The 10,546-nt window shown below is 41.7% G+C and overlaps 1 long non-coding RNA gene across 1 annotated transcript; it reads right to left on the minus strand.

The window, feature by feature from the left end:
- Window positions 1–2,379: 2,379 nt before the first annotated feature.
- On the minus strand, window positions 2,380–4,819 carry LOC123057873 (uncharacterized). The gene is made up of 4 exons (XR_006426986.1): window positions 4,728–4,819; window positions 3,997–4,210; window positions 3,508–3,561; window positions 2,380–2,821 (listed from the first exon to the last, which is right to left on the minus strand). It is a non-coding gene; the product is annotated as an uncharacterized lncRNA (long non-coding RNA).
- Between the last annotated feature and the right edge of the window lie 5,727 nt (window positions 4,820–10,546).

Here is a 10,546-nt window from a genome sequence, read left to right on the forward strand (position 1 = left end):
TTAATTTCTCAGCCGGTTAAATAGTAATGCTCGCCATCTCTAGTAAAGTCCTCTCTTGCATCATGTCTCTCCATGGAGAGAATGTAGAACTATCATATTTCGTACTTCGTCATATGACAATAAACAATAAGCTAGGATGAATCAACTCAAATAATTCCACAAAATCTCTTAATTATGGTTCAAAGGATGGAAATAAAATGGAAAGCCTTTAAACAAACTTTGCTAGTCAACAACCATTGCACAGGCTCGTTCAAAAAAAAACCATTGCACAGATTCAGTTTAGTAGAGTACAATAGTTTATTTTGCATACAACATGAGTGCAAGATTCTAGAAACAGATGTGTCTGTGTTCAACCTAATTGTCAAGCACCGGAACCTAATCTTCTCCGAAGTAGCAGTAGATAGAACTTCCACCAAGGCGTAGGCATGTAACTGTAAAAATCAAATCCATTGAATCCTAAACAATATGCAAATGAGAAATCAATATCTAACAATGTCGTTCTTGTTAAATGTGATCCGAAAATTGTTAATATAATACATAGCAGAAGTGAGACAAACTGAGCAGAACATTAGCAATATAAAGTGCAAGCCATATTAAACATACAGGAAGAAAAAATTTAATTAAAAAGATGAGTGGATTCATGAGAATTAACGACATACTAATAAGTGGGGCCAGTCCCTTGCTTGGCCTTCAGACTTTGAAAGTTAATATGTCTTGCCGAGGCTCTACTGCCGTCGATGCACGGTAATAGTTTCGAGTGCAGACTGCAGACTGAAGACTGAACATTACCAGTTTGATGCCTGGTCGCAAATTCTAGCAACCGACATTGACTTCCAAACTTCATCGCAGCATGTAGCTAACTCTCTTTGGTGAGGTTACATCAAACGTTTACCGAGCTTCTTGGCCCGACTAATGAGCCTATACTTGGTGGAGTACACGTCGATGTAGGTGAAGCAGGGCCACCCTGTGAGTGAGACTGGCCGTGGTCTCATTCAGTCACCCATTGAAGAATTGAGCCCCTGTTGTAGGGGACGGAGCAGGCGCGGTTGTCCTTTTCCGCGGCAAGTTCTGGGTAGAATACCACGCCATACTGCAGGCACCAGAGCGGCATGAGCCTGTATACCTAGTCAACTTTATGCCTGCTGATTTCTCATATCTTTCTCCAAGCAGTACAATACTTCTCTACTTCTCCCCTACCTGCAGTGTATACATTGTTTAGAAGAGAATGAGAGAAGACCACCATCTTCCCAGGCTCTGCATCTAAGAAGACCAACTAACACATTTGCCATAAGTGTATATTGTTTTTGTACCTTCTCTCGATTCAAATATAAACAACACATGCATATATATACACGTCCATCAGGACTCCTTATCAAATTTCAAAACTGTATTTTTGTTCTAATCTAATCACCCGCGCACACATTGATTGATAAAAACTTTGGTGTGTGGAAAAATCAAGCGAGGCATACATGGCAATATTCAGAAACATACTATTTTCATTAAGATTACATATCCATAGATAATGGGAAGTACTAAGGAGTACGTTGCAACAGGAATAATCATTCCAGTACAAAGGACAGCTGTAGTTTTCGCTGGGAACTGAACTCCGACAGTGCTCGGACACCACCGAGGAAGCAAAAGCTGAGGTTGTTTCTTGCTCTCACTCATCCACATGAATGGTAAGTTGGTAACTGGCCCGGTAATCTTGAAAATCGACAGCTTGCAGTTTTTGAGGTGCTACAATTCACTGGGACCTGCAGATCAAGACTGTTTGTTGGGTATGTGGATATTAGGGAGCAGATGATTCGTTTTCAGTAGTGATGCACATCCCTGATGCGTCGAGAGTGTAACCAAGTAGATCATGGGCTGGCTAGCTATGCTAGATCTCATGGATTTTTTATATTAGACGAGAGGGTCCATGGCCTACTTCAGTACGTCATTTGTATGGACAATGATGCGATTAATGAAAAATCTTTTAGGAAATCCTGAAGGAAAGATTTTAGTTAGGCGTGTAACAGTTGATCAACCAAGACTTAGATATGAACCTTGCCGGAGGGTTATTTATCAATAGACTGGCACTACGCCTAAATTTTGTATCAAAGCATAGCGATGCGTTAACAAAGCTGCAAGCTAAATTTGTTTATGCTTGCTGGGCACCATAGGTCCTAGAATATATATAATATATAATTATATATATATATATATATATATATATATATATATATATATATATATATATATATACACTGTATGTTGTATACACAGACCTGCTTTTCAAAAGAGCACAACAATATCTAAGGGCAATTAATTTCCCACTATTTGTGTATATGTATAGGAACCTTGAAAAAATCCGACTTCAATTTTTGGAAAACTTGCTTGGTGAGTAAAGGTCAGAGCAAGTGTTACAACCAAGTCCTTCAGCTATTCCAGCAATATCCACTACTGGAGCACCAAAGAGACCACCAAAGAGACGGGGCTTGTGCTTCCTGATCTGATGCCTAGAGCAAAACCCCCCATAATTTCGTTGGTAATGACTCACTATGGAATCACGAATTTATTCTGAAAGTGAAAAGTAGTACACAAAGCAACTGATGAAGGCACGCAGCTGTCTCCTCGAAGCGCCACCACCCCTCGCACTGGAGCGCAGCCAACCATTGACGCTGAACCAGATTTTGAGCTCGGTCACCAGCTGACCGCCACAGCCACCCTGGATCCGTGGGTTGAAGTGGGGGATCTCCGTCGCGACTTTCCCATGTCTATGTCCATAGCGAACTACGTCAAGCGGAGGCAACGGGTATATGTGGCGACGGCTAGCTCCACGCTGACGAAGAACAACAGCACACCGAGAAGCGTCAAGCTTAGTACCGTAAACTACAATATCATGATGTGAAATGTTAAAACCGCTTCCGATTTTCAAAAAGGCAGACCAAACAGTACAGTACTCCATCCTTATATATACTGGCCAAAAGGCAACTTCAAACAATTTACACTACAGCACCCCATGTTGATTGTGAATGCATACCAAACAGTACAAATTCCACTCTAATATGCATTGAACAGGAAAGGAATTTCCAACCATGTACTACTGCACATAATTATTTGTTATATTTACAACATTTTTTGTTTGCTCATTACAAAATAAGGCAAATCCTACCAAATGTGTTGGTATGGTAGGAAAATTTTCAAGAGCCGAGATTCGCAATGCTACACAACTAAAAGTATTAACCTTAGAACTGTGATCCTAGATTGCAAATAAGCATACTTGACAGGAACTATTTAAAACTACATCCTAGTTCTAAATTTGTAGTAGTGCTTTCTTGATATCTTAGGGTCTGTGACTAAAATCAGTTGTGCCTATTTAATCAACCATGACAAAGTTTATGATCTTAAACAGCAGTAGCAATCATGGTCAATCTGAATCACGGACATTGCAAAATGTAGCAGTATCTTGTATCACAATGGCATATGCAAGTATTGAAAAAGATAGAACTGCGAGCATCACAGTACCTGGGACAATCATTTCTTCAGAAAAGTACCCATCAAAGTAGTCATCGATAATTCCTGCCAATGTCATGTTATACCATCAAGAGCTATCTTGATATCTTAGGGTATGCAACCTCAAAGCAAGATAAACGTAGAACAAACTGTCCTGGTAGGTGTACCCAAATGTGTTCTTTTCTGCCATCAATAGAAGTAAGAGACCAGCAAAGAATTTTAGTGCAATAGTTGCTATAAGAAAAGTTAAAAATGTCCAAGCATAAAAATTTGTCTACTACATCACAGTAACACGAGAATATTGACCAAGACTTTTACAATAACATGCAATGTTTTTGGAACCATTTAGTAGTAGGTTTTGGTTCTAGTAGTAGGCATTTGAGTTGAAGTACACCAAATTTACATCAGATGTTTTTCAAAGAGACAAATAACATCCAACAACAACTACTCAATATAACAAAAGGATAATAATTTTCCATGACAATGAACATCACTGTGTACCTTCTTTGTATGTTCTCTTTCCATTTTTAGAGGAAAATGCTAACAATACTTCAAGATTTTTATCACCACTTTTCTGAGGCCAAAGAATCTGGACTCCCACTTATCTTCTAATGCACCTTCAGAAGTAAGTAGACTATCATAACACCATTCTCTGTGAGCTCCAACAGCAGCAACATCTTGTTTCCAACCATGAAAAAATACGCCCCAATAACACCTAGAACAAAATAAAAGAACCCCAATAACAATACAGATCTTGTTTGCTGAAGACAATCTCACCATACAAAATCTAAGGAGTTTTATTAAACTCAGCGAGATGCCTTTTCCCAAAATAATAGTATTTCATATGAAAAGACACGTAACTAACAATATACAATGATCTGCATTTGCTAACTACTATAATCAGTTGTTTGCAATGTTTAATACCATGTTCAGAAGGAGAAATCTGTGCCATTTCCTACAGAGTGCAATCCAGTATGTTCAGAAGGCAAAAGCAAAGACATAAAAACTACTAATGCATATGTTTGAAAAGTGAGTTCCTAATAATATGAGATCATCGTCGGACTTCCAATCAAGGCAATTCATAGGATCGACTATTACAAAGATTTCAGTAAACGTTCTCATTATCTTTGATTGATTACAAACAGATTTCTGCCTATTGCACAAAGCCCATGCTTATAATCTGATGGGAACTATTAAAAACAAGTGAACATATCAGGAAAACATCTACTGACCTCCATCCATTACGCCATGTAAGTTGGTTCCCTTGGAGTTCAGGTAATACATAGACAACAAAATCAATTGAATAGAGAAAGCAATCTGCACTGTACTGGTAGCTAAGCGAGATCTACAGGAGCAGAGGTGCATGGTTTGATCAAGGAATTGGGAATCAGTTTAAAAAAAGGAAGGGGGAGAGGCTTGGGTGGAAGGGGTCTCACCAAGATGTAGCCATGGAGGGGGGACGACTGGAGGAAGCAGTTGCAGCCTTGGGGCAGCGCACGCACGGCACCATCCTGTCATTGCGAGCAGTAGTGTTTCTATTCTTTCCCCAGCCTCCGTCACGCTCATGGCTCTGAGCCACCGCCGCCGTCATCGCGCTCGTGGCTCCGATGAAGCCCTGCCCGAAACCCTAGCCACGGGCGAGCGGGTGGTAGAGAACGGGAGCGGAGAATATCGCCGGAGGGAAGGGAGGCGTGGACCGTGGGGAGCTCGGGGCGTGCTGCGCGGCGCTGGAGGTCGCCGGAAGCGGACGGCGTGGGTGGCGGCGGCGGTGATGACTTTTTTTTTTGAAACTTCGGCCTCTTTATTAGATCAAATAACCATTACATCTTCCACCAGCCATCTTACAATGGATGCTGGTGGTTCCTCAACCCACAGCGAGGGTGGGTTGGAGACCGCCAGCCTAGCTAGCTCATGAGAGACACAGTTTGCCTCCCTAGGGCAATGGACGAAAGACACCGAAGTATAACCTATTAGGAAAAGGTCCAAAACGAACCTTGAAGTTGCAGACGAAAGCTAAATCAAACCCTAAACTTTGGATCCCGGAAATTGGCACTCTGAACTTGTAATCCCGGTCTATTTTGGACCATAGACCTGTTTGGCACACTGGGAATAAGAAAATCCCGGCCGGGATATCCTGCTACTCTGAATTTGGGCCGACCCACTATAACACAACAAGAAATCATGAACTTTAAAATATATTCACGCATTTCTAAATTTTCCAGCAGTTAAAAAACATTCCTGTTTTCTATTTATCGCACAATTAATTTATTTTGTGTTTTGAATTTTTTATGGAATTTTGAAATTCTATTCGCATTTTTAAAAGCTGCTTGTGATTCTAAAAACAACTATAAAAAATGTTCAGAGTTTCAACAGTTTTTCACATGCTATGAAAATGTTTCGGATTTTCAAAAATTGTGTCACATTTTATAAATAATGTTTTTATAATTTTGTAAATAATTTGTTTAGAAAATGTTTTGGATCGTTGGCTACGTACTCATGTGGGCCGGCCGACCAGACATGAAGCGAGCTTTTCTTTTCTGAAAGCTGTACAAAAAATTTAAGTGCGAACACTTTTTGAAACATAAACATAATTTTAATGTGTGAATGCTTTTTGAAAATTGAGAAAATAGGGACAAATTTCGAAATCTGAACAAATTGTAAGAAAATATCGCAGGTTTTATGAAAATGTACGGACCAATTCAAACAAATGTTTATAGAATTTATAATAATATTTGTGTGATTCAAAAAATGTTTCGTACAATCGAAAAATGTAGCATTTCAATAATGTTCATGAGTTTCAAAAAATGTGTTTGTGACATTTTCAAACACAAATGTGTGTACAATGTAAAGAAAAAGTGTGCGCGTTGTAAAAAATTGTGTCTTACATTTAACAGAATATACTTGGCATGTTTTTGAAAAAAGTGGCTACATATTTAAAAATGTTGAACCATGCAGAAGAGTGTTTGTTTGGTTTTATAAAATGTTTATTGTCATTGAGAAAATGTAAACATGCATTTGGAAAAAAAATATAACCATGTATTCAAAAAAATGAAACAATTTAATTTAAAAATGTACATAATGTATATGGAAGTATCAAAAGTTTATCAAAAAATATTTTATGTGTGCGTTAAAAATGTACATTGGATAAGAAGAAAAAATAGACAGGAGTAAAAAAGAGAAAAGGAAAAAAACAAAACAAGGAAAAAAAAAGGAAACCCAGAGCAGTGCGCGCACGCGAGCGACGATGTTAATGGGCCGGCCTAATTCAGCAAATACCGGCTAAGTCGTCTCAAGGTTTAAAATATACCGGGATAAGGGAGTTTGGTGTGCTGATTCCAGGGATTGAGAGTTCAAGGTTTGATTTAGCTTTCGCCGACAAATTCAAGGTTTGTTTTAGACTTTTTCCAACCTATTATGAGTACATTGCAATCTGCATAAATTGCCGCCGCTCCTGTCGCCGTGAATCCACCCAGGTTCATCGTGTTAATCACCTCCAGGCAATCCGCCTCCACCACCAGCTTGTTCACGCCCACCTGTTGCGCCAGTAGGAGCCCATGTCTCAAAGCAAATGCTTCCGCTGTTGCCACGTCCGTCACATGCTCTAGTTTTCCATTGGACGCCGCTATGAATCCCCCTCTGTCATCTCTCAGTACTGCTCCGACTGCTCCATTGAGAGTTTCTGCATGAAATGCTGCGTCAACATTGAGCTTAACACATCCCTCCATAGGCTTGATCCATCGTTCCTTGTTCACCCATGTCTCCTTCTTCCTTGCATGCGTATAATTTGCAGCTAGGGCAGAAATTGACAAGGCTGACCGAGCTGGCGATTGGACCTCTTCTCCATGAACTAGTTGCCTTCTCTCCCACCATATATACCATATCCCAACGAGGATTAATGTTTGTGCGCTCACCTCTGGAAGCAGGCTTCCTCTCGTCGGCATACATAAAATATGGTCCAAAACTAAAGAACCAGCTGTGTCTACATTACTTGCCTCCTCCACCAATCCATCTAGTTTTAGACACCTCCATATTTCCGCCGCTCTTGGACAAGTAAATAGTGCATGCTTGACATCCTCACATCCTCCTGCACACGTAGGACAGTTCCTAGGCATAGCAATATGTTGATTTGCCAGGACTCCGAAGCATGGAACGAACCCATCCATGCGTGAATCTTGATCTTTCCCGGCAATGAGGACTCCCACAGCTTCGCCCATACCGGATAACGCTGTGATTGTTGGCCTTTCGTTCTCTCAAACCATCGTCCAAACTGGTGATCCCACTCAGCATGGTACGCCGACCGGACTGTGAACATGTTGTTCTTCGTGAATCTCCAGGCCACGAAATCCTCCATCATACCCTGCGGTGCGAGCGGGATCGCCAGAATTCTCTCCGCATCAACCTGCCAAAACGTATCCATTACAAGATCTCGATCCCATACACCTGTCACCGGATCGATCAGGTCGGCCACCTTTGACAGCAGATTAGCTCCTCTCGGGGTAACTACACGTCCGTCCGCGCTCTCAGCAACCCACGGGTCAGACCAAATATTAACCTGAGAACCGTCACCGATCCTCCAAATGGCACCTCTTTTGAAGGTGTTAATTCCTGCACAAATGCTCTGCCACGTGAAAGAACACCCACTCTTCATCTTCGCTTCTAATAGTTTTCCGTTCGGATAGTACTTCGCTCTTAAGACTTGTGCACACAGCGACTCCGGGTTCTCCAACAGTCTCCATACCCGCTTGGCCAGTAGGGCAAGATTGAAACTATGTAGATCCCTGAACCCCAGCCCACCTTTGCTCTTTGGCGGCGGCGATGACTTAATGTGCGAGAGGGAGAGGAGGCGAGCCCGTGCTCCTTTTGTGGTCGCGTTTTTTTCCTTTACACAAATTTGCTCGGACCGCGGGTTGAATGCTTCAAATGGCAGGGTGTTTTGTGAAAAAACGAAGCGTTTTCTCAGATCCACTTAAACAGGGACCGCGGGTTGATTTCCTGTAAATCGAGGGGCGTTTTTGCAAAACAACCGCGACGGACGACCAAAAGCAACAGCTGGTTTATTGGTAGGTAAAGATAAAGATAAGCACTCCGCTCAGGGCGCCAGTTTGGGTTTCTGGACGATTATCATATTTCATGATTTCCAAAATGTCGGATGGGTACATAATGCGATGGAGGAGAAGGCTTGGACGTCTCTATGGAACATCTCGGTCCCCTCAAAGGTCAAGGTGTTTCTGTGGCGACTTTCCCTGCCACTCGCTCCCGACGACGGGCGTTTTCACAAAAGGAACATGTCATGTGTTAATGCATGCCCTCTTTGCGGCGGGGAGTACTCTGGACTCGTGACGCCATGCAATGATAGGTTGCGCCATGCAATGATAGGTTGCGCCATGCAATGATAGGTTGCGCACATGGGCCTTGTCTGACAAGGATTTGGTTGAGCGGATGGTCGACAACACTGAGCCTAATGCGAAGTGCTGAGAGTTTATCCCATGAGAAGTTCACAAGGCTGGCTATGACTTTGTGGACAATTTGGTATGCGACATACAAACTCCTTCATCAACACGTACCCGATGGACTTAGCATCACTACCACCGGCAGCGACAATGCACAGACCTGTCCGTCAAACGGGGGATCTCTCAAAACGCTGGTTGCCACATGCGGAGAGTTATATGAAATTCAAGGTGGATAGGGCTGTAGAAAGCAATGGCCGTAGAGAAATAGCGGCGGCAATCTGTAGAGATGCCAATGGTGTTTACCAAGGAGTTTCGGCGACAGTATTCAGTGGCATCACTGACCCAACAAACACTTGAAGCTTTGGCTTGTCGAGACGACATTATGTCACTTGTGGAGGATCTAGGCGTACATAAACTTTGCTTAGTGGTGTAGGACATTCAGTAGCTCCGGAGGAAGTCAAGGTTCAATTATACAAGAAATATTGGAGCACAAGACTGGGTTTCAATCTTGTAAATTTATCTTCGAGCGTAGGACTTTTAGTTTTGTAGCACACAATATCGCCATGTTTGCATGTAATCCATACATAGGACACTGTATTTGGTTGGATAATCCGTATAATGATAACGTTCTACCTATGAACATTCTGCATTAATAAAGTGGGTGAGATTTATAAAAAAAGAGGGATGATCTGATTAGAACACCAATGCTTTCGTTCACCGTGGGCGATAATATATGGATGAGACGACGTGATTAGGGTTTTATAAAGATTCTTGGGATGGCGCATTAGGGCATGTACAATGATGCTATCTTAGGAGTGTCATGTAGGATAAATGATGAGGTGGAGGAGAGAGAACTCATAAGAAAAGGCTTGTCTTCTCTTATTTAAGATAAGACAAGAGATGATATCTTAGCACAATATATGTCACCATGTTTTTAGGAATAACTAGTTATGAAGATAAGGCTAAGAAATGACCCATTGTAGACATTTTTTTTGTCATCTTTTAATTACATGCAAGACCTAAGATAAAACTATTTTATCAACCATTGTACATGCCCTTAGTATCGGTGAGGGCCAGGGCAAGATGGGTGGCAAGGTCACGATGCTACTGCTTTCTACTCTCTCCGTTCCGAATTACTTGTCTTAGATTTGTCTAGATACGGAGGTATCTAGCACTAAAATGAGTCTAGATACATCCGTATCTAGACAAATCCAAGACAAGTAATTCGGAACGGAGGGAGGGAGTGACAACGTTGTGTGTTGGCTGGCAGGGGCATGACAACGGTGATTGTGACAATGGTTGGATGGTGGTGATGGAGGCCAGGATGGGCTGGCCCGAGCGGCAACCATGGCCTACTCTCCTTGAGTTGAAACTCCTTTATTGCATGCTAAGGTCATCCGCAGTGGAACACTTAAAATAGATTCTTGAGGTCAAAATCCTAGTCATTTACTCCCTCCGTTCCGAATTACTTGTCGCGGGTATGAATATATCTAGATGTATTTTAGTTCTAGATACATTCATTTTTGCAACGAGTAATTTGAAATAGAGGAAGTAGTTTGTATAGGATTTATTCCCAATCTAGAGGTTGGCATTGACGTTTA

Source organism: Triticum aestivum, chromosome 3A (assembly GCF_018294505.1).
Source record: "Triticum aestivum cultivar Chinese Spring chromosome 3A, IWGSC CS RefSeq v2.1, whole genome shotgun sequence".
Classification (NCBI taxonomy): domain Eukaryota; kingdom Viridiplantae; phylum Streptophyta; class Magnoliopsida; order Poales; family Poaceae; genus Triticum; species Triticum aestivum.